This window comes from Apis florea, unplaced genomic scaffold, assembly GCF_048593485.1.
Source record: "Apis florea isolate Af1SG1 unplaced genomic scaffold, ASM4859348v1 contig_2492_pilon, whole genome shotgun sequence".
Classification (NCBI taxonomy): Eukaryota; Metazoa; Arthropoda; class Insecta; order Hymenoptera; family Apidae; genus Apis; species Apis florea.
In genome coordinates, this window is record NW_028256593.1 from 4,516,452 (window position 1) to 4,541,535 (window position 25,084).

At 34.2% G+C, this 25,084-nt stretch overlaps 1 protein-coding gene across 5 annotated transcripts in view; it reads right to left on the reverse strand.

Moving 5' to 3' along the window:
- The window catches only part of dnc (phosphodiesterase dunce), a 146,857-nt gene extending 126,084 nt beyond the window's left edge, over positions 1–20,773 (reverse strand). For 4 of the 5 annotated variants that reach the window (XM_086906259.1, XM_086906257.1, XM_086906256.1 and 1 more), the window contains exon 1: positions 20,593–20,773. The gene's annotated coding sequence lies outside the window, so the exon portion shown is untranslated. The remainder of the gene's footprint in view (positions 1–20,592) is intronic. The other variant, XM_086906258.1, reaches the window with a different exon arrangement.
- Between the last annotated feature and the right edge of the window lie 4,311 nt (positions 20,774–25,084).

A 25,084-nucleotide genomic window follows, 5' to 3' on the forward strand; every position in this document is an offset into this window, starting at 1 on the left:
GGAAAAACTGATTCAAATTTTCAAAATCACTCGATACTTCAATTACTAACGAGCTGAATTTGAAACATATCTGTTTTAATCGATATATTCGACGTATTATATTTATTCAATTTATTATACTGTTAATTCGATATGATTAAAAACACAGATTAACTTGATGATCATTCAACTCTTTATTCAAAGACCTAAAAAAAAAAAAAAAAATTCCAAACAAATTCCAATCACGTACGAACACGCGAGAAAAAAGGAGCTATCCTACCATTCGCATTTCAGACATGGAATAATTATTGCTGGTAAAATGGACAAACCATCTCAATTAAGATTTCCAATTAAACGTTTCAAAAAAAAAGAAAGAATTAATTATTGAAGAACAAGCAAACAGAAAACTAAATTAAAAACTGTCCTGCAATTTCCCTTAAATAACTAACTTCTAGAAATTAATTATTAGCCTGTCTATTCCTGAAATTAATTCCAATGATGATCCACGAATCCATTTTTCCCCCGAACGAAATTAATAAATCTCGAAACGCCTCTCATCATCGATATTAATTGGTAAATTGTTCGGATCAAATTAGCCATGCGCGATTAATTCGCATAGCTGGCTTTGCAAATAGGGTCGAAACGCGCCTCCACAAATGGCCGCGACACGAACAATGGAGACAATAGAGAGACATCGGCTCTAACGCTTCTCGCTTCGAGCGCCAGATGGCGTGTAATTTCGGTGATGGCCACCAGGGAGATGCAATCTGATATTACGAGGCATTTCGTACAAAGAGAGGGAACAAAAGACAGGGGATCCATCTTTATTGCTCTCCTCATATACATATAAGTTTTAATCTTCTTCTTCTCAAAACAGATATATCTTATTATCGATGATGCATCCAATTTGGAACGTTCGAGAGGGGAGGAAAAAAAGAAGAAATATTTAATTTTCCAATTAAACGTGTGTAATTCGATGTGAAATTGAAAATACGATTGTGACGCGTTTCCCAAATGGAGTTTACGCCGTAGGAAACCACCTCCTGGAGAAGTGGTTCTAAATTCGTTTCCAACCATCCGAGCATTTCGAGAATCAAGCGCGTATTAATAGATCCCCCCCCTGATGAGGCGAAGATCAAGTCAAGTTCACGAACTCGAGGGAATTTGTAGGAAATTTAGGAACGAACGGATTCATATTTCGCGATAATTTACATAAAAGGTGTACGGAGGGGAAAATAGATTTTGTAAATGTTGAATTGCAAATTTTGATTCGACGAGATGAATGGTAATATGATGCAACTCTTGTCTCCAAGTATTTGTTTATGCTTGAATTTCAACATCGTCGATGCGTCGTAATATCAGACAGATTTTAAATTCATCGATTAAGATTAAATCTTATATAATTATTCTCGAAACAGTGACTCGACACTGAATTGATCGTTGAAAAGAAAACGTACTCGAGTTCAACTCGATATTCCCGAACTCCCCTCCCCCCGTATTGCGCACGAGAAAATATAATTATTAATGGAGGATGACCTTGAGGATGATCATTCTTCCGGAATGAAGCAACGACACGATGCTGTTTCCTCAGAAACAGTGAATATTTAATATCCTCTACAGGGGAATTGCGTAATTCTCTTTTTAATAAGGTTAAGCTTAAGTCGGGTGAACATCTTGGAAAAGGTGAATATTTACTGTACTCCATGGAGGAATTATAATAATTCCTTTTTCCTTCTTTTTTCCTTCACGTACGAGGTGATTCGAGCAAATGGAATAAGGTAGTTGTAATTAGAATAAAAATTGCAATAGGAAGAATGAGAATAAATAGAGTATCTTTCCAGGATTGTTGCAAAAGAAACTTTGCATGTGGATTACGTAGTTGCACTGTTTTTCAAACGTAAAATGAATATATATATATATACACGTTGAAAAATAATCTTCAGTGCTTTGTATTATTGGAAAGATGCTTTTGTATGCTATGATAATTCCATTTTTCATGAATGGACCGAATGAAAGTGTTATTTCTTTCTCATGCACGTCATTCCATGTATGTTCTTTTACATCTTCTATATGGATCCTTAAAAGAATGTATTAAGTAATAAAAAGTTCCAATTAAAAAGATTGAAGAAGAAAATTCTGAAAAATTGAAAAAGTGAAAAGTTTCGAAAGACGTTAAATCCTATAGGCGAAAATTAAAAAAATTTTGGAATGAACGAGATTTCTAATGAAAAATAAAATCTTAATGAGATCCATGATGAAATTCGATATCAAATCCGATTAATCAAATTCAGAGAAATTGGAAAATTTCCCGTATAAGATTTCGACAATGATCAAAGGGATGAACCATCGAGGAAAATTAATCACGCGCGAAGGATAAATGAAAATGGTATTAATAGAGCGAAAAATAATATCGAGAAAATAGTCGAGTTTGTTCGTGCCAGAATAACGTGCCAGAATTCTAAGGGGAATTCTTTTCTTTCGTCGTTAGAGACCTCTACAAGTCGGCGTTTAACCAATTTAACGCTTTAAAGGAGCGAGATACCGCCCACCCACGTCGTTTCCCATGATTTATCGTCGTCAATTTGTCGTTTAGTTACGCGAAATATTTCACGCTTCTTTGTTTGGAATATAATTTCTGTCAGCGACTTAACATGAAAGATTTTATGTATAATCATATCATTTTATGTAAAATTTTCAAGCTTATTCACTCAATTCTAAAGGAAATTTTTTGAAAATTAATCGAAATCTAGAATAAAAATTAAGAAACAAAATTAAGGATAGATACTAAAAAGTATCACTCTTCGATGATTTTTTAACATATCGTCATATTGAACAAGTATTGCGAAGCTTTCGTTGAAAAATTATTAACAAAAAAAAGTTGATAGCTTAAAATTAAATAAATTTTTACTTAACACCAATTAATTCTTAACTCTAATTTCACAAATCAAAATTAAAAATTTAAAAATCCACTTGACCTAACCTATACCCTATTACTATTTCGAAGAATAAATTTCAATTTCAGAATCAAGGCCGATATCTTCTCAGATGAATAATTACCATTGAAAAAAAAAAAAAAAAAGAAAAAAAAAGAAAGAAAAAAAGAAAAACAACTAAAAATCGAAACGAAGCGTACGAAAATAGATGACGGATAGACTCCGCCCACGCGGAGAACGAGGAGCTAAAAAAAAAAAAAAAAAGATAGTGGAAGGAAGGAGCAGAGCAGAGGACAGAAGAGGTCAAACGAAAGGTCCACCCGTAACCGGCTGACTCGAAACCCTATCAGAAAATTAGATCACGCTGCGTGCATCCTAGCATTTGAAGCGTGTTCATCGAAAGTGTTCCAGTTTCTCTGCCCTTTATCGTTAAAGGCGTGTTTCCACGCGATCCCCCCCCTCGCCATGATTTAGGGGGTTTCACAGGCAGGCGGCCGGGTCGGGGACTCCGGCCAGATTCTACAACCCGAGAGAGTTCTAGGTCAGATCTAGACTTGGTCGGCCGGAATACCCGTGATAATAACACGTTATACCGCAGCCAGCTGCATGCATCGATCCGGAACAGACGAGATCCGCTTTGCACGCGCCACTCGATCATTGCCGTTTCAACAATTCACGGTTCAACGTGCACGTTGCGCCTCCTAGACACGTGGAAATTGAATCGTAAGCTGTTCGATAAGAACGATGAGTTTTTGGGAAATCAGCTTTCCTCGATAATTGCATTTATAGGTTAGGTTAGGTTAGGTTAGGTTAGGTTAGGTTAGGTTAGGTTAGGTTAGGTTAGATCTTGGTTTTTTTGGCTAAAAGGATGATTTAAGAGGAAAGGAATTTTTTTGGGAAAAATATTTTTGTATATTTGGAGCTACGAGGTTGTTAAGTAATTATAAATTTGTAATAGTTTTTAATAGTTTCATTTTGGAAGGGAGAAAGATTACTTTTAGGTTAGTTGTAAAATTTTAAAGGTGATATAGAAATTCAAGAATATTTTCAGATCTATTTCTGGGAATATATATCTCAAATTTCGCCGAGAAGGATGTGTATAATTTTCGATTAATTTAATCTAATCGATTTTTCAGGATTTCTAGATATTATGCGTAAGTATACTCTAAAATATTAAGAACTGAAATTAACTGATTTTTAATATTAAGAAAAAATTTTGACTATATTTCTTGAGACAAAGAAAGGAAAAATCAAATTTTAGAACGGAATTATTCTAGAACCGAAAAAATAAATTATCGAATTACTATCTACCTATTAATTCGTGGTCAAAGGATAAATTTACATTTTTCTTGTCAAAGGATACTGCACGAAGGAAAGTTTGAAATTTCGTTAGTTTATTCGAAATTTTCTCTGAAACGATAATTATGGAAAACATTCCTGAAAATTATATCGACGAGTTTACTTGATATATTATTCATGATGTGCATTTTAACTTTAATTTCATCCTTAAGCATACTGACGACCCGAGTTTTTTTAGCAACTAAAATTTTTTTATTTTGGCAATATAAAATCGTGAATTATAATTGTTTTTTGTTGTTGAATTAAATTTTTCTTTGTTAAAGTAAAAGTTAAAAGCAGCTCCTTTTAAAAGTAAAAAGTAATTATTCAAAACAAACCTTTCATACGATATTTCAAAGCTTGTTTCATTATTTAAAATTCGTTTTAAATTCGACCGCGTACGTCACGAAGTATTGTTGAATGAAATATTCAAAATTTTTTTATTACAATGTTTATTAATAAATCGAACAAGTCAAGTATGAATACGTATTCTGAAATTTGTATTTCGAACGATTTCATGAATTTTCATCGCGATCAACTTCAGTTCACAAATTTTTATCAATCGTGTAACGATTTCTCGAATTTTCATTTATCCAATCGCGAATAATCTCCTCTCCTGTGAGAACAATCGGAGAAATTCTGCACACGCATTCCTTGACAGTGAATTATGATAGCAAATATTTTTAAATTTCAAAAAGTTTCCGAGAAAATTGGAAAAATCGAAAATTCCTTCATAATTTATTTTAAGAGAGAAAAAATACAAATTCCGTGAAAATTGAAACGCGTCATTCAATTTCTTTTGCAATATTCATCACGATAACGTTGAAGTTTTAAAACAAATAGATATCTTCTCTCAAAGAAAAATGATAATGAGATTGAACAATTTTTTAAAATTATTTTCCTGTTCTCGAAAAAACTAAATTAAAAATTCGTAAATTTCAAAAAAAATATTTTGGAATTTATAAGAGTTTGAATTTTAATTTGATTTTTTTTTTTTTTTAATTTTACGTGTTAAAAAATATAAGAAATGAATATTTTCGAAACTGTCAAGAAATAATGATTATTTTAATTATAAAAAAATTCTATTCTTTAGGCAACATTGAAAGAAGAAAAATTTTCCAATTTGCGTGGAAAAGAATTTTAATAATTTTCCGAAGAAAATTAACTCGTTAAAAGGTTCGATAATTTTCCAATTTTTCCGAGAGAAAAACACGAAACAAATTCTTAATAATCAATACATCTATACGCAATACAAGTATGAATTCGAAGATAATTCATTTTATAATTTGGAAGGTATATCTAATCCATTATATCCACGATGTCATGACTTTATGATTCGATAATTGACAAAATATTGAATTATTTCGGAAATTCGCTCTTCATGGAAGAGTCAATCAAATAGCAGAGCAGTCTCGAGTTTAACTGCTAGTTAATTGAAACTTTTCACGTTATTAAAGTTTAAATTGCCATCGAAGCTGCAGTAACTTTGATTTCGCCTAACTTCATCTCTTAAGTAATTATCGTTCTTGTAAATAGGATATTTAATGATTTACCCCCTCCCCTCCCCCGATGAATTATTAAATTATCGGTATTCGTTGTAAAATTATTTGCAATTTGTCATGCTTCGTCCACGCAATACATTAATATTCATTTAATATTAATCAAGAGATTCATAAAAAAATGAAGAAAAAAATTTAGAGAAAGGTAATAATTCCGAAGAAATGAAAAATGAATAGAATTTTTATTACCTTATAATAAAGTTTCTTCCCTTCGTTCCCTTGATATGAATATTTTTTTAATTGACAGCGGTAACTAAGGTTAATTAACAAAGGGGATAAAATCGGGAAGAAGAATTCTTTTTAATTCCAATAATTTTTTTTTTTCTTCTTAATTTTATATTTCATAATATAACTCTTAATATAATATGAAAAGAAATTCAAACCGATTCATTTTTAATTAATTCTCGTAATCTTCTTATTCTAATTATTCTAATTATCAAAAACACAATGGTTACTAATAGTTATATTAAATTACGATATAAAAACGAATATTAAAATTTATCCATTCCACGTGAAAATAATTTTTAATATTCATAAAATACGTTTAGATAATTCGAGAAGAGGCGGAAAAGTATGCAAGAAAAGGGCAAGAAAAGGAAATAGCATCACGAATTACAGCCTCGGGCAATTACAAGGTCGGTCCAACATTGTTTACCACGTCACGTGTCGTTGACCGACACTACAGCCTTGAAGCACACTCTTAAATCGTCGCGACCCGACTGAATGTTAAGCGACGAGGATAGTCGGTTTCTCGAGAGTTGGAAGGAGAGGGGAGAGTCTCGCTATAGGTTGTGCTGTTTGTTCACGCTATGGGCACGTATCGAGGTAACATTGTCGTTCGAAATTTCTGTGTTACGGCTTATGCAATGCATTCTGTGTCTTATTCTTTACGTTACTTTTTTTATTACGTTATTTTTATTCTACAGAATTTTTATCTGTCGAATAAAATTTTGCGGTATATTATATTGTATATATATATATATGTACGTGGAGAGTCTTGCTAATAAATTTCTCATATTACGAGGACTTACACGTAGCAAGGTAACATTGTTGTTCAATATTTTATATTGCATTCTATGTTTTTTTTTTATTTTTGTTTTATTTTTGCATTCGATTACGACGTGTGTTCTATATTCTATATTATTTTCTCGATAGAATTTTAAATTTTAAAAACGCGTTTTAACGTTGATTTGTATTCTTGTGAATATCGACGACGAATGTCTAAAATCTAAAACAACAAATATCATATCTTATACGTGTTATGTATCTTGCTGGTTTCATTTGACTTTAAATGGAATTATGGTAATTTTTCGTTCAAATATGAGATGTACATACGATTATAATATATCTTTCTAATATCTTCATTTAATTTCAAATGAATATGATAATCATCTTATGAATTTTAAACATATTGAAATATTTAAGTGCATTAATAATCATTAATTATCAAATATTATTAAAATTATTATATAATATTATTATTTTTCATAAAAATTTGTTCAAGTTTTATTACAACACGAGATCTTGAAGAGATTTAGAAGCGAAAGGAATTTTCTCGGGATTATTCATTGTACGAACTATTTATAAAATCAAACCCATCTAATCTATTTTAAACGGTATATAATTGAATTCTTGAATTTAGTCGTTTCAACATATTTTCCTTGGCATCGAAGGCATAATACAGTTGACAATAATCTCGTTGTTCTTAATCTCTTATTTAAGAATATTTGCAAAAATTTTCTCTTAAATTTTTCGAAATTTTAATCAAAAAGATACAATGATCTTTGTCCAAACGAAAATTATCAAAATCCCTCACAAGTTTCGATGTTTAACAGATCGAAGAACAAATCTCGTTCCATCAAAAAAAAAAAAAAATTTCCTACACCAAAGATTTAGAAAAAGATCACGTTCACAAAACGTGAAAAAAGAAAATTCTCTTCCAATGAAATATCGTCTCGAAAAACTTGCAAAAAAAAAAAAAAAACTGACAAAGACTTTCCAGAAACAAAAGGAGTTGCAAGAATCTCGTTCGAATCAGCTTCCTGGTTTTAAATTAGTGTTTCTCGATCCTTTTTTGAACTCTCCTTGATGTCATCCATTGAAAAATATATATATATATAAATATAAATAAAAAGATTTAACTTGTTAACTTTTCTTTGTTTGACAATATTGAAAATATATACATCACATCTCGATAAGAATTAAATATTTCTATTTTCTTTATTTTTCGAGAAGCATCGAAACATTCACATCTTTCTGTTTATAGCTTCATCAGCTTCGTCTTTAGCGTCTATTACTCTATTGTTCTTCCAACAGTTGCGAGTCCTCTAAAAATAGCAGTTACATTTATAAAGTGCGATCTATTTTGTTGTTTCCCTCGTTGAAATTCCAATAGCATCGTTGACATTGTTTTTCCTTTTTTTTTTTTTTTTTCGAATTAAACACGAGAATTTTAATTGCATTAAAACGTGAAAAATAAATCGTAATCGAAAAATCGTTGACTGGGAATGGAAAATTTTTGAAATGGAAAAAAAAAAAAAGGAAAGGAAATTATTTCGAGAATCGTCGATATGGAAAAAAAAAAAGAAAAGGAAAGAAAGAGACGAACGAATCAACAAATCCCAATCACGAGCGCGCAATCTTTTTAGAGGGGAAGATTTTCAACGAGAAATTCCCGCGGGTTGGAAAATCCATTTTTTCTGAGAAAGTTTTTCTCAGAACAGTTCAGTTGGAATCCCTCGACGCACGATTTTAAACTATCCGTTTAATTCACTCACGACTTCTATGCACTCCTCTCCGCAATAAAGAAGGAAGAAAGAAATTTTTCACTGGCTCACCACCACGTATTCCAACTCAATAAGATTAAGATCCTTGATTCTACATCCTCCTTCTCTGTCCAGAATTTTTTCACCTCGAAAGAAATTATTATTAATTTGAAAAGGGGAACTACGATTGTGGGTGTAATTAAATTTTGTTTATTCCAAGTTTCCTTTGATAAATAAAATTGGCCAATATCATCAGTAAATTTACGACTATCGGTATTGGTTCGTTCGAGCCAATATTAAATTTCGTTTCTTTAAATATTATCAAATATAATCAATATAAATCAATATTATTGAATCTCGTTTAATGATTACGTTACATTTACGTTGAACAAAATGTTGTGAATCAGATATCAGTATTTAATCATATTTTCGAGATAAATTATTTTTTCATTCATAAGGAAAAAATAGATAAATAAATAAATATCCGAAATATTCCAAGATATTCGAATCGTTCTCTGTATACTTAATAAATAAATCATACTTCTCGAAATAAATTTTCCTCTCCATTAATCTTTCCTATCCATCACAGATAGATGTCTGAAATATTTAACATGCTTCACTCTCAAACATGTTCACGCGCAAACGGTTAATCATTTTCGATTTATCGAATAAATTGAAATAAATTCAATCTTTAAGAAGTGACAACGATTTGTCCACTCACGTTGTAAATATATTATGCGATATTATTTGATCATCTCGCTCGTTGTCGATCGAAAATACGATCTATCATCAGAGATAGACATCTGAAATATTTAAGATGCTTCACTCTCAAACATGTTCACGCGCAAACGGTTAATCATTTTCGATTTATCGAATAAATTGAAATAAATTCAATCTTTAAGAAGTGACACAACGATTTGTCCACTCACGTTGTAAATATATTATGCGATATTATTTGTCATCGTTGTCGATCGAAAATACGAGAAGCTACGATTGGTTTTCATAAAGATGAAAAATGATTCTCGCGCGATTTATTTTGCTCCAATGTAATCGCGTTTAATACCGTTACCATTATCGCTATTCCCGCGTCCTTTTCGTTCGTGGAATTTACTTAAAAAAAGAAAAATTTTCGAGACAAATACAAATGTCCAAATATTCGAACTTTCGATTTTTCGATAGAAATCAGCGTTTGAGCCAAGTGCAAATATTTAACTTTTTCCTTCGAAAAAACGATCATTCCGCTCAAAAAGTGGCCGTTCCACGATTCCGCTTGGCAAGGTATTGTACAATATCGCGCGTAATTAGCTTATTTAACTGGAACAATTGTTCCGTTAAAAAGGAGAACGAGTTTGCGACTTAATTCCACCTTCGATATAAAGTGGATGTTAATTTGTTCCTAGTGGAATTTTTTCATCTTCGAACAACGTTGCCAATATCTTCGTGTTCATAATTGAGTAATAAAATACGAACGATCTTTGAATTGGATTTTCGAATGGAAACAAGAGACAAGGAATCGTAGCTCGTAAATCAATGTAAACAAAATACGAATCAAAAGTTGTTCAAAATTGTCGAAAAATATTTACACAGTGTGAAATTAGTTAGAAGGATACACCTCTACCAGTTTTTCCGCAAGTGTTATACTTTCAAATGATAATTGACGCGAAACTTAAATGGAAATTCTGTTTCAACAAGCTCCCACGTGGGTGTCGTTAACAGATTCGATTGCTCTTCCATTGCCAGCCAAACGACAAAGTCTCTGGAAACAGCGAGTCTACGTCGCTGCATCACTTTTTCCATTTTTCCCCCGCAAAAACGGTAATTGCGAGCACACATTTATATCAGTTTCGATAGAAAAATTAATTATCGACATTTTCAATATGCTTTCTCAAAGCGGAAAATTTACGCTTGCAATTAAAAATAATTTTTTGACAAATTTTTCGTTCAGTGTGCAGTTTTCATGTGTAGAAGTATGCTCGTTACCACGAACACGTGTAATTAAAACAGGACTGGTATCGAAAGTGGAACGACACTCGTCCAATACGGCCGACTCGTCTATAACATTTTGCATAATTCAAACGACAACTTTCCACCTTATTGTTTCCTTTACGTCCTTTTATTTCCACTTATTTTTTTCTTGCCTCGTTATTTCATCCTATTCCCTTCCTTCAACGAGCATCATTATCGAAATTTATAAAAGTATCGTCAAGTAATCCTGTACATGAAAATGAATTTTTTCCTTTTTTTTTTTTTTTTTTTTTTTTTTGATTCCAACGCGATATACGTTAATTACTTTTCATTAATTGGGGGGGGGGGATATTTCAAAAAGTATTTTTCTCCTTTTTCGTTTCTGAGGGAGTTGTAAAAAAATTGTTTCATCACGAATGGAGATCGATGCACGAGAGAAAAAAAGGGATATTGCACGACATCGAATGAATTCGAATTCGTGGAGGACGATAAAGTAATAGTAAGATAAATCTTGAGATAATATTCAAAGGCAATAAATTCAAAGTTTACGATACAATAATTTCCATCCACTTCTTCTTTCGAGATAAAACAACGAAATTATAAATAAAGCTCGAAGATACAGGAATTAAAAATCAAATTTTCGATTCGACGACTTAATCTTTCCAAAAGAAAAAAACTCGGACAACAGGCTATATAATAATAGCTCGAAAAACTTGTGCAAAAGTTCAACCCTTTTTTCCTCTCCGCCCATCGTTCGTTAATTAAAAGAAAATTCACGAATTTAACTTCTTCTTCTTCTTCTTCTTCTCGAACGGACAAATTTAAAAGTTTAATCTTTAGTTTCTGTCTTTACTTTTACGAAAAAAAAAAAAAAAAAACAGGAACACACGACGCCTCAGTTTCGAGCCATTCTTCCTCGAGTTTCTCTACGAACACCATTCCATCGATTTCACCAAAGACAAACAGCACGGCTCCATGGCCAGTCGCTATTTGTTCAGGCAAGTTGACCAGTGCGAATTAACCCGCGTAGCTTTTCGAGGAGGAAATTTGTCCAACGTTGACTCGACAAATTAGAATCGAATGATTATCGTCCTCGAAATATAATATTCTTAAATAATTGCTTGTCTCCAAGCTCGAAACTATGGAAGGAGAGAGGAGCGGAACTTGACAAAGTTGAAATTGTCACTTTTGATAAAATGCAGCTGTGTTTGCGTCGGTCGGTAATACAGTTATCCCGCTCGATTTGTCACCGATCGAGTCGTTCCACCTAATCCCGCATCCGATCAGATCGTGGCTTTCAATTTAAAACAAACATCAGAACGCGTGATTTTCTTTCTCTCTTTTCATTCTAAAGCAATATCCGGTTTCGAACACGAGGATTATAAGGAGGAATTCTGTACATCAGATACAGGATATAGAAAATTTGTTGCAAAATTTGGTGTTTCACTTTCGAACAAGGCTATCGCGAATAGTAGTTACTTTTCGAACAAACTTTTTGGCAGTGGAGGCGTGCTTTCGAAACGATCCAAGCAATCGCCAGTTGGCAAACACTTGTTCCTTCCGCCGCCATTTTGTGGATGCATATATAAGGTGCACGAGGTGAGACGAGGCTGGTTCAGGAAGCGGAGATATCGGGTCTGTGACGCTGCGGTTTTATTATTAAGTTTGGAGGGAGAAGTCAATTATCTTGTTAATCGACTAAATGGTGACGTGAGCGTGTAAAGGCACGTCGACGACACGTTTGGTTACAAGAGAAGTTGGTTGTTTATCGTTGTTCCTGATTCGATTAAATATATATCCTGCAATTATTCTTGTGAAGGAACGAGGGGAAGCAGAGTTAACCGGTCGAAAAATTAATTAAAAATTTCGAACAAAATTTTATTTCGAGTAATCACTAGTCGCTATCTCTGATTGTTATTATGTTTTCAACGAAGCAATTTTATTCGTAATTTCGGCTGGTAAATTTTACGATGAATCACTGGCCTTCTCTTAATCGATCACACACGGACGAAATCGTCCGGCCATGAGCCGGTGGTATATCACTTGCTCCCCTTTAATCGATACGAACGCGAGTCAACCTCGTCCATTAGGTGGAGATCTGTGACGGATAGTCAAAAGTTATCATCGATCGTTTCTATTTATCTTGCTCTTCCTCTTCCTCTTCTTCTTTCTCTTTTTTATTATTGTTTAACGAGAGAACGAGCATGGAGATAAATGGGATTTAATAATTGAAGAAGGAAAGCAACGAGCTTTGTTGCTTCTTTGCTTGACTCCATCCATCCCGATGAATACTTGAACGAGTTGCTCGGGGGATGTGCTCGGTTGAACGTTCACGCATCAAAAAAAAAAAAAAATAAATAAATAAATAAACGTTTGATGCGATATTCTCCGCATGTGAATCTTCGTTCTGTTAATTATTCGCAAGGGCAAATTCGACGAGATTTTCTTCACGAATTGTATTCCGTTGTTTCCATCATCAGCAATGGGTATTCTCTCGATATTCGCTCATTGCTTCTCTTTTTTTGACAAACAATCCGAATTCCCTGATGAGAAATATTTCGAAAATTATTCAACAACTGGAAAATTCTTAGTAATATTTCGAGAATTTTTCAACAACTGGAAAATTCTTAGTAATATTTCGAGAATTTTTCAACAACTGGAAAATTCTTACTGATATTTCGAGAATTTTTCAACAACTGGAAAATTCTCTGATCAATAATATTTCGAGAATTCTTCGACAACCGGAAAATTAAGTCGAGATTTTCTTTACGGATTGTATTCCATCACTGAATTACCAGCAATAGTAATAATTCTCTCGATATTCGCTCGTTTCTTTCTTTTAACAAACAATCTAAATTTTTCTGATGAGAATTATTTCGAGAATTCTTCGACAACCGGAAAATTAAATCGAGAGCGAAAATATTGGAAGCAAAGCCACATCGGCGAGATTTTCTTCACGAATTGTATTCCATCACTAAGTTACCAGCAATGGTAATAATTCTCTTGGTATTCATTCATATTTCTCTTTTTTTTTTGACAATCCAAATTCTCTGATGAGAATTCTTCAACAATCGGAAAAATCGAGTCGAGATTAACATCCTTCGAGGAAAAATATTCGAAGCAAAGCCACACCGACGGATTCCACGGATTCCCCTGTCGGGCATCCGAAGAATTTTCTATTTCCGTTTCGAGCGCATCGTTTCATCCAAGAGTTCCTCCGAGCGGCGAAAGAGAAACATCGGCGAAGAAACGGCTCGAATATTGACCCTCCCCTCCCCACCCCACCCCTCGTCGCCTCCTGTGCGCTTTCAAAGTCGTTGACAGTCGTTTCGAACGACTGTCCGTGTCGCATGGGAAATGTGGAACGATCGTCGCTGTGAAACGCAACAGCTGGATGGAAACGACGAAAAAAAAGAAGGGAAAAAATCGATGGAAAGCGCGACGAAGGTTCGAACAGGCGGAAGAGAGCTCGGTTTGGGGAGGATGGCTTTCTTTTGGCAGTTTCGCGAGAGCTTGGACTCTTTGTCGAGCCAAGGCACACACACACACACTGAATTCTAGGGAGTTTTTCTTCCCTAGGGGAAACGAGACTTGTCCAGTTTGCTCGAGGAGGAAGTACCTGTTACTCGTTGAGGCTGCAAGAAGTGAAGCGAACATCTTTCGAAATCTTTCTCGAAAAATTTTTTGAGAAAAAAATTGTTTGAGAAAGATCGGCGAAAAGTTTAATTCGTGAAACTTTTTTTTTCTTTATTATTGAGATTTAATTTAATTCAAGCGAATGTTTGCGAAATAATCTAGTCATTCGAAGAAATGTTTGGAATGGAATTTTTAACGGAATGGCTTTGAGGAGACACCGAAAGGAAGCTTGGAGAATTTTTTGGAATCGGGTCGCCATTAACAAGATTAAATCAGAGAAATGTAGGTATCGAAGGATGTGTAAACGATTATGGGGAAACAATTCTGGTATGTTTTCCGTTTAACAATATTCCATTTATTAAATTGAAATTCGTTAACTGCGTTATTCATTAGTTTCGCCGTTTTTAGTTAACGAGGTTTCAAATTATATCTTTTCCTCGACGTGACACAATCCCGTGTTAATTAATTGACCGTTCACATGACGCGATGTGTGTAAATATGTGAGAATTCAGAAAATCCGTATTGTAAATACGTACTGAAAATTAAAAAATTCTGTTATTTTTCGCGTGTAACATATTTTTGGTCCGCTGTGATGCACGATAATATGCTGGTCCCTGCATCTCTTTATTACTCGAGTAGAAAAATTTCAACAATATTTAGAGCTTTGTGTTGCGTCATGGATTTTCATTTATTCCGTATCTCTTTGCATATTAAACAAATTCGTATGGAATTTTTTTTTTTTTTTTTGCTTGGTTTCATTTAAATCACTTTGAGATTACAGTGATCGAGTAAAAAAGTAGAAAAAAAGGATCTTGTAAAAAAATATCTTTCAGGTTAATTTGTCTGTTGAGAAATGAAATGATGCGTAAAATCTTGTTGCTAAAACATTGTTGCTAAAAATTTCATAATATTCAGGTTAAATAATATTCAAGTATTACAGTTTTCGATTCGTTGGATATTTGTGTCATACAATTTTTCGATAAGATTTAAATATCGGTCGTGTTAAAGGCAAAATAATTTTTGACACGAGACTGGTAAGTGCAAAATGGATTCACTCGTGAGAGATTGCACAGCTGTATAAACATGTAATTGGGCCAAAGTGCTCCTACATAAGAATGTGGATAATCAGGTGATTTACAATCGAAGCATGCTAACAATAAACATCGCGTTCTTGGAGTAACAATTGAACTTTGTGTGTAAGTTAAAAAAATAATATAAAATACATTCGAAAATCCTACCAATGCAATTAAAACTTATAAAGTTCCTTTCGACTCTAGATCATTAGCCAAATTGTCACTTCGAACTTTTGATTTTAACTAGCTAGAGCTGGCTCTATTAATAACAAAAATATAATACAACAAGTTTCTATTAATGCAATTAAAGAATTCTCAAAGCACAGTTGATTAAAACTTCTAAAGTTTCTTTCGACTCTAGATCATTAGCCAAACTGTCACTTCGAGAGGCACACAACTTTTAACTAAAATTAGTTAAAGCTGGAAACACAATAAATCCCTGTTAACACAATAATTCTCAAATGATTAAAACGAACGAAATAATAATAATTTCGAATTTCTAAACTCACTTTCGACTCTGAATCATTAGCCAAACCTTCCCTTTGAGAGGGGTGAACATTTCCAAGAAAAAGAGAGTTGGACGTGGGAAGCTCGAGGATTGGTAACAAAGGAACATGTTTCTCCCGCTCTTTATCATATATCTTGTTTGTACAGCTGGAAAACCAGGCTAGCTACCTTGTTTATAGGATCGGTAACGTAGCGTGACGATAGAAAAAGCGGGAGAGAAAAATAAAGTGGAAATAAAACTTAGTGGCGGAGCGGAATAACAATGAAGACATCAGCCATCCCTTTCGAACCTTCGAACGAATGCATTCGTCCCTGATGTAAGAAGATTTCCACATCGATTTCTTTCCGGTAGAAGAGTTGACGTTGCAAAACACTTTTTTCCCCTGCTCACTTGTTATGAAATCTGCGAGTGGAAATATTCTCTTCGCAAAGTTTTGAATTTCAAACGAGGCAACGATCTTGAAAATTTTCGAAATCGGGGAAAAACTGTTTTAAAAGATATTGTATGATCGTTTCGATCGAAGATCCAAATTTGAACCGAATGAATTTCACGAATTTTATTCCCTTTTCATATTTTTAAAGAAGCTGAAGAATTTAAACGTTTAGAGATTCTCGAGCTGGAGCCAAAATTAGAAGCCTTATGCGTTGATTCTAGTTCAAAATATCTAGTATCTCTATTCTCCCTGGTATTCTGATACTTTGGGGGTTTCTTCAGCTCAGGTTAGATTTCAAAGTAGGATTTCATTTCAGGATGTTTGAAATTTGAAATTTCCTTGGGATCATAAATCGTTTAGAACTTTGTTCAAGATTTTCCACTACTCGATACTTGATATTTTGAGTAAAAATTAAAATGAGAATGTGTCATAATATATGTTGAGATATGTTTCATTTTGATAATTCACGTATTGGTTATATTTATGACTCGTCGAATTGATTGCATTGGAAGAATAATAATTCAGATTGACAAGGGCGCTAACTCAAACTGGTGGATTTATTTTTAAAAGCGAACATTTGTCCCACGTCGACACCATTCTATAAGTCACGAGGAAATATTATAAAAATTTTTATGGAGAGCAAGTATTTTTCAAAAATAATTTTGATGATTAAATCATACAATTAGTTGAAATTATTTAGTTATTGGGGAATAAGTGTTTGTAATTTCAATAATTTAAGTAATAATTTGGGTATTATTTATAGGTTTCGATAATTCTAAGATACTTTTATGATTAAATTAGTGTTATAATTTCAACTCGAATATCCTGTTTAATAAATATTTGTTCACTTCTAGTTCAATTTATTACTTTAAAATGTTTTCTTTTGGAAAATGGATTAGTAATGTTGCTTCTATAAGACACTCACATAATCACAATAATTATCAAATCAATATAACTTTCTCAATTACCTAAATATTGAATTTAAAACACTTGAAACTATCTTCAATACGAACAATAGTTCACTATTTCTAAAAAATTGCTATTTCTAATAAAAAGAAAATAAAAACCTGCAATCAATGAAGAATTGTTACATTGCCTTCATCATTCAATCTTAAATATTATAAGTGATCGATGTCACCTATAAATCGCATTTTTCACTCGATCTTCGAGTCTCAAATCTAATAATTCCACCCAAATCACCCAATCTATCCACTAAAATAAATCCATCCTATCATTAAAAGTCTCATCGAATGACCTGACCTCACTGAGCAACGTCCATGTTCCTAACCTAACCTAACCTCAAACGTAGAAACAACAATAACTTCACGCCTTCGTTATTATCCCTACACCTCGATCGTTTCAAAACCTGCGTCAATCATTCGAGGTCCAAACTTCTCGAAATGTCCTTCCAAAATTCCTTTATTTTTGATCCTCTCTCTCTCTCTTTCTCGATCAGCTGTTCATCGATACAATGGTGAACGAAATACTCCCACGGCTCCTCAAACACTCGTAATTCTCCGGATCGATAGCCGGGAGAGCTCGAGAACTGATGATTCGTCATAATTCGCAACGATCGATTTCTTTGTTTACTGTTAGAATCGAACTTTCGCAATGACACGCTAACTGGTGGTACTCCAAAAGATGTGGGCAGGGGAGGAGGGATCCTGTTTCTTATAAATTTGACGACGCCAGGGAGGAAGAGTCCTTTGACGGATTCGTAATAAAGTAATGGTTTAGAGGCAGATTAGAATTAAATTGTTGATTCGCGATTCTTCTTCTTCGTGGGCGAATGAATTTGGTGAGAGTCCAAGTTTGGTTTTTGGGGAGGTTTGAATGAACTCTGGATTGCGAACGTGGTGGTCGAGATTCAATCGAGGATGAAGACGAGTGAAGATTTTTATTTATTTATTTATTTTTTTTTTTGATTTATTGGATCGTGCGAATGGTTGTTGGATGAATCACTTCTCGAGTTTAAAATATTCGCGCGATGGAGTTTTTTTCTTTTTTTTTTCTTTCTTATCTCTTGTTGAAGTCGTCATCTGTATGATGCAATATACTGGATGTTTATTGCAACGAGAAATATACGAAACAAGCATGTTTTCAACGCATAGTGATTCATGAAGTTCGAAATCAATTCTTCGATATTTTTCAAGTTTAAAGGTGTCATCCTCCTGTCACTTTCAATAAATCTAAAACTTAGCATCGCTATCTTAAGATTGAATCTTCCTATTTTCCATCTCCAAAGGTGTCAATCTCTTTTATGCGTTCCAAGTTTTCCGGAAGTGGGAAGCAATCTCTCGAGTACTTTCGAACTTCGCAGAAGTCTGATCGAAACGAAGTCCTCTTAGAATCCCAAATTCAAATCGTTCCCTCAAACTTCATATCATCATCCCTCTAAAACTCGCTTTTTCTGAAAACTGATCTCGAAATAATTTTATAATTCAAATTCGCATTCAATTCGATGTTATCCAAATTGTTCTTTTTTTTTTTTTTTAGAACTCGATTCTCAAAAATAGTTAAGTATTTTAATTATCATTTTACAATTTTTCAGAATATGAATTTTCTGGATTTTATTTTCTCTCGATTCCCATTCACAGATTCCCTTTTCAGAAACCCAATATTCCTCTTCTCAATAGTTTCTACTTATCCATTTGAATTTTGGTGAAACTACTTGCCAAATCGATTGACCGGAAAATTCAAAGGATTCAACACACAATTGAATTCTCGATATATTACGTATTCAGTGAGGAACATCGATTGCACCGTTCGACTCGAGATACTTGAGAAACCTATGACGCTTGGACGTAAAAATAGGAAATTGGTGTGGATCTCAAAAAGCATGCGTTTCCTTTTCTTCGGATGATAATATTGGATGATCATCGAATGGCGGTGATCATTCCTTTTTTATTATTGATCACAAGAATCTTTAATCCAAAAAGTTTTCTTCGTAATTTTCTTACTTTTCGTACGTATCGACGAATATTTCGTTATTTTATATTTTATTTTCTTTCGCAAAAAAAAAAAAAAAAAAAAAAAAAATATCGATCAACTTCAGAGACTGATAATTCTTTTTATTCCTTTGGAGAAATTCAATATGCAACCTCGAAGATTTTCTCTCGATTTGATTTTTTATTCCGTTATTTTTCTTCAAATATTGAACGAACTCGAAGAGTTTTTTTTTCTTTTTCTTTTTTAGATAAACAGTATTCCTCCCTTCTGAAAATTTAAATATCGATCTACTTCAAATATGTTTGCATTGCAATTTTTATTTTTATAGTGAAAAAATTCAACAAACGTTCATCGATCTCGAAGATTTTTAGATTTTAACATTTATCGTTCGTGATGAAACCTCAAGGATCACTTTTAATCAATTAATATGGATGGATTAGCTCCGTTTCCAGTCAAATTTTATATTTTTAAAGAGATACGAATTTTTTAAAAATGGATCGGATAAAGATGTAATTAAGACTTGACTGTTATATGAATTTCTTCGTATAGCAGATGGAGGATTATATTAAATATAATTATAGATACTTAATTATTGAAATTTCGAATGGATCTTATTGTTTTATCAAGTTTAATATAATATCGTGTTTGGTAAGTTGGGAAAGTTATCTTAAACTGCCGGTCGAACAAAGTTCATCATCATTCCACTCGAGTACTCGCGGCTTGGCACATTTGTCACTCTAAAAAAATCCTCCCGCTTATCGTTGCCAAAATAACGGGCTCTTCGTGTTCCAAATATCAGAGTTCGATCCTTCATAACTTTAGCCAATTCCTACTTCATCGAAGTATTCGTACCATAAATCAGATTTCAACTTTCTTAACATTGTTGAAATATAGGATATATTCGTGTGTTCGAGACGTTAGAGTAGTTGTTTTTTAATATTTTTTTTTTTAAACGATTTTTAAAATACATGTATCTAAAATATTCCTATTTTTTTTTCTATTTTTATTTCTATTCTATTTCTATCGTTTCTTATTTTTTCATACTTCGTACGTTTCATTTTTCATTCTTACAATTTCCTTACATCCACTTCCTTATTTCCAATTTCCCATTTCAGTGCTTGTGTTTTTCTTTGCTCCTCCATTTCCCTACTTTATATCTATCCCGTTTTCCTTTCTCTTATCATTCTCTGTTCACCATAATTCTCATCATTCGTTCTCCACTTTGCACATTAAATACGGAAAATTTCATTTTCCATCCAACAAATACCCTTCACCTTCGATTAACCCATCAACAACCTTCCTCGTCAATCTCAGAGCCACCTCGAAATCACGCTTAATCGTAACCAAACCTGCCTCCTCTACCCTCCAACACTTGAGCAAAATTTAAAAAAAGTTCAAGCACTTTCTCCAATTCAAAGGACTCTTCCTCCTCGTCGAGGACAACGAGATCTCACCTCGAGAACCTCTCCTAAATCGTTGCGTTGGAGGCGCGTCCCAGGCGAGAGAAAGCGTAGGAATCTTGAGGCGGAGCAGGGGGCACGAAACGTCTCATTGCCGCGCGCTAGCGACGATCCACCGCGCGAGAAACGATCGAGGATCAGCCGCGCTGATCCGTTCGAGGTCGCGCGTGCTGTCGCACTGAGTGAGCGTCGTCAAGCTGCCCTCCTGCGAACCCAGACCACCGCCGCGAGCATGCTCTCACTCCCTCTCTCTCTCTCTCTCTTTTGCTCGCGTTCCGCTCGGCTCCACGCCGCGCCATGGTTCACGCTTCCTTCGTTTCGAGACTAAATTTCGATCGTGATGGATGCTGTATTAGACAGATAGATCTAATACTGGAAATGGTATTTGGAAGAGGAAGGGGAAGATCGGTGATCTGATTGGTGAAACGTGACGTTTTTGGGTTTGGTGAATGTTTTAGGTTAGGATCGATCCGGGATCGGTTTTAGGTTAGGATTGTTAGTTGGACGAATTTCGAATATACGAACGTCTGTTGTAGAGCAATCAAGTACGAATCGCTTCGAAATAATGGGCTATTGGTTTTTTGTTTCAGAGGAAGATCGATAGTTTGATTGGTGAAACGTGACGTTTTTGGTTTTAGGTTGGTAGGTTTTAGGTTAGATTTATTGTTGGACGAATTTCGAATGTTCGAGCGCCTGTTGTAGAGCAATCCGTCAAGTACGAATCGCTTCGAAATAATAGGCTATTGGCTTTTTGTTTCAAAGGAAGATCGACGGTTTGATTTTTGGTTAGGTTTCAGGTTAGGTTTATTGTTGAACGAATTTAGAATATTCGAACGTCTGTTGTAAAGCAACCAAGTACGAATCACTTCGAAATAATGGGCTATTGGCTTTTTGTTTCGAAGGAAGATCGATGGCTTGATTTTTGGTTAGGTTTCAGGTTAGGTTTATTGTTGAACGAATTTAGAATATTCGAACATCTGTTGTAAAGCGAATCACTTTGAAATAATGGGCAATTGGCTTTTTGTTTCAAAGGAAGATCGATGGTTTGATTTTTGGTTAGGTTTCAGGTTAGGTTTATTGTTGGGAAAATTTCGAGCAATCTGTCAAATACGAATCGCTTCGAAATAATGGGCTATTGGTTTTTTGTTCCAGAGGAAGATCGATGGTTTGATTTTTGGTTAGGTTTCAGGTTAGGTTTATTGTTGGGAAAATTTCGAACAATCTATCAAATACGAATCGCTTCGAAATAATGGGCTATTAGTTTTTTGTTCCACATGAAGATCGATAGTTTGATTTTTGGTTAGGTTTCAGGTTAGGTTTATTGTTGGGAAAATTTCGAGCAATCTGTCAAATACGAATCGCTTCGAAATAATGAGCTATTGGTTTTTTGTTCCAGAGGAAGATCGATGGTTTGATTTTTGGTTAGGTTTCAGGTTAGGTTTATTATTGAACGAATTTAGAATATTCGAACGTCTGTTGTAAAGCAATCAAGTACGAAGCACTTCGAAATAATGGGCTATTGGCTTTTTGTTTCGAAGGAAGATCGATGGTTTGATTTTTGATTAGGTTTCAGGTTAGGTTTATTGTTGGGAAAATTTCGAGCAATCTGTCAAATACGAATCGCTTCGAAATAATGGGCTATTGGTTTTTTGTTCCAGAGGAAGATCGATGGTTTGATTTTTGGTTAGGTTTCAGGTTAGGTTTATTGTTGGGAAAATTTCGAACAATCTATCAAATACGAATCGCTTCGAAATAATGGGCTATTAGTTTTTTGTTCCACATGAAGATCGATAGTTTGATTTTTGGTTAGGTTTCAGGTTAGGTTTATTGTTGGGAAAATTTCGAGCAATCTGTCAAATACGAATCGCTTCGAAATAATGAGCTATTGGTTTTTTGTTCCAGAGAAAGATCGATGGTTTGATTTTTGGTTAGGTTTCAGGTTAGGTTTATTATTGAACGAATTTAGAATATTCGAACGTCTGTTGTAAAGCAATCAAGTACGAAGCACTTCGAAATAATGGGCTATTGGCTTTTTGTTTCGAAGGAAGATCGATGGTTTGATTTTTGGTTAGGTTTCAGGTTAGGTTTATTGTTGGGAAAATTTCGAGCAATCCGTCAAGTACGAGTCGCTTCGAAATAATGGGCTATTGGTTTTTTGTTTCGAAGGAAGATCGATGGTTTGATTTTTGGTTAGGTTTCAGGTTAGGTTTATTGTTGAACGAATTTAGAATATTCGAACATCTGTTGTAAAGCGAATCACTTTGAAATAATGGGCAATTGGCTTTTTGTTTCAAAGGAAGATCGATGGTTTGATTTTTGGTTAGGTTTCAGGTTAGGTTTATTGTTGGGAAAATTTCGAGCAATCTGTCAAATACGAATCGCTTCGAAATAATGGGCTATTGGTTTTTTGTTCCAGAGGAAGATCGATGGTTTGATTTTTGGTTAGGTTTCAGGTTAGGTTTATTGTTGGGAAAATTTCGAACAATCTATCAAATACGAATCGCTTCGAAATAATGGGCTATTAGTTTTTTGTTCCACATGAAGATCGATAGTTTGATTTTTGGTTAGGTTTTAGGTTAGGTTTATTGTTGGGAAAATTTCGAGCAATCCATCAAGTACGAATCGCTTCGAAATAATGGGCTATTGGTTTCTTATTCCAGAGAAAGATCGATGGTTTGATTTTTGATTAGGTTTCAGGTTAGGTTTATTGTTTATTTCGAATATTCGAGAGCAACTCGCCATGTACGGTTCGAAATAATGGGCTATTAGTTTTTTGTTCCATTTGGAAGAATATCGATGCGCGCGTTATGCGTGGAGATATGAGTAAGAGGATATAATAACGTTGCCGTAAATGGACAATGCTTGTAATGTTTTCACAGGGAGAATTTAATAAACCGGAAGAGCGTATAATGCGGGTGATCCGCTTGCTACGAGAAAATCTTTCGGCTTGAGATAATCTGTAATCTAAAATCATCCGATGAAAAATGTTCCATTCCTTACTTCTCCCATTTTATTAAATTTTAATTCCGATATGCGCCACTTCTTCCAGAAATTAAGATATTCTATTCCTCTGATCCTCGATAAACGGGGCAAAGTGTGGCGCTCGAAAACCCATCGAGCCACTTAATTTCGAGTGGAAACGACGGAGATTTAGTCGAACAATCGCTTGCCTCTCACGGATCGGATATGCTCGAGTTAATTTTATGGCGCCCTGGGAGAAGGTTTTATTGTTGATCGTGGTTGAAACGTTGCTTGGTCAGTTTGTTTGCTACCTCGGGGTCGTTTTGGATCGATGCGTGCAAGTATGAATGGCTCCCAGAGTTTCTGCGCTAATGTTACAAATTGGTATTTCACGATCGACGTGAGTTCTCGACTCTGGAGAAGATTCTCTATTTGGTATTTCTTGCGATTCTTCGTTTGAATTTTGATTTCCGGAGCTAAGTTTCAAGTCGACAACTGCGAATTTCACTTCGCTCTGTCCGTCTCCAAGTCGTCGAAGAGAAATTCACCGACTTTAACCAATCGGTCCCCATTTTATACGATCGGCCGAACTCGAGTAACGCTTTCAGCGAAATTATTGACGATACAAATGGGAGTTTAACGCGGGGTATAAATTTTCCGAAGCTATCGGTTTCGCTATTGTGCAACGTAACACTTCCATTCGTTAAATTGTAGCTCGTGTTGTAGCAGGATTTGATAACACTGTCAGAAATGAGAAACGAGGGCGCAACCGCCTGTGAATCTTTTCACTATGAAATTGTCCCATTGCCTGCAGTTAACCTATTATCAAATACAATCCATCCATTTCCACTATTCATTATCCTCCAATTATGAGGATCCCATTTACGAAATGCATCATCTGATATCTCTTTAATTTTAATCCCTGACGATTTCTCGCCTCGGATAATAATAATAATAATTTGTGATTCGAATTTCTTTCGATTTCGATTATTCACAAAGACAATTTTCTTTTTCTACGAACGAACATATATAATTTCTAATTTATTAAATTGTACGTGTATAAACTCGTATTTCTCGTGAAATTTACTCATTTTTTACTTTCTAATTTAATCTCACACCTCTTAATCCACTTTTTTTTTTTTTTTTTTTTAGTTTTACTAACAAATTTTCACGGCGTGAAAATCCCCCACGACTTCTTCCTCGGACTGAATTCTAACTTTCCGCAAGATTGATTTTAATTCTGAACACTCTAATATTTAGTTCAGTTAGCGTCTATTTATTCATTTATTCTATTTATTCACGGAGATTAAAGGGAAACGACACAAGCAAGCCAATCTCGATTGTAGAAGAGGAAAGTTAATTTTTATTCGCGTTTCTCTCTCCTTGTACCATTCGCTATCAACGGAAACATCTCATTTTCCTCTCTTCTTTTCTTTTTTTTTTTTTTCCACTGTCCAATCTTTTCCAAATGTATCGTAAAATTTCTCTCCCTTCCCTTTTTTCGAATCCAAGGGGCATTTAAATC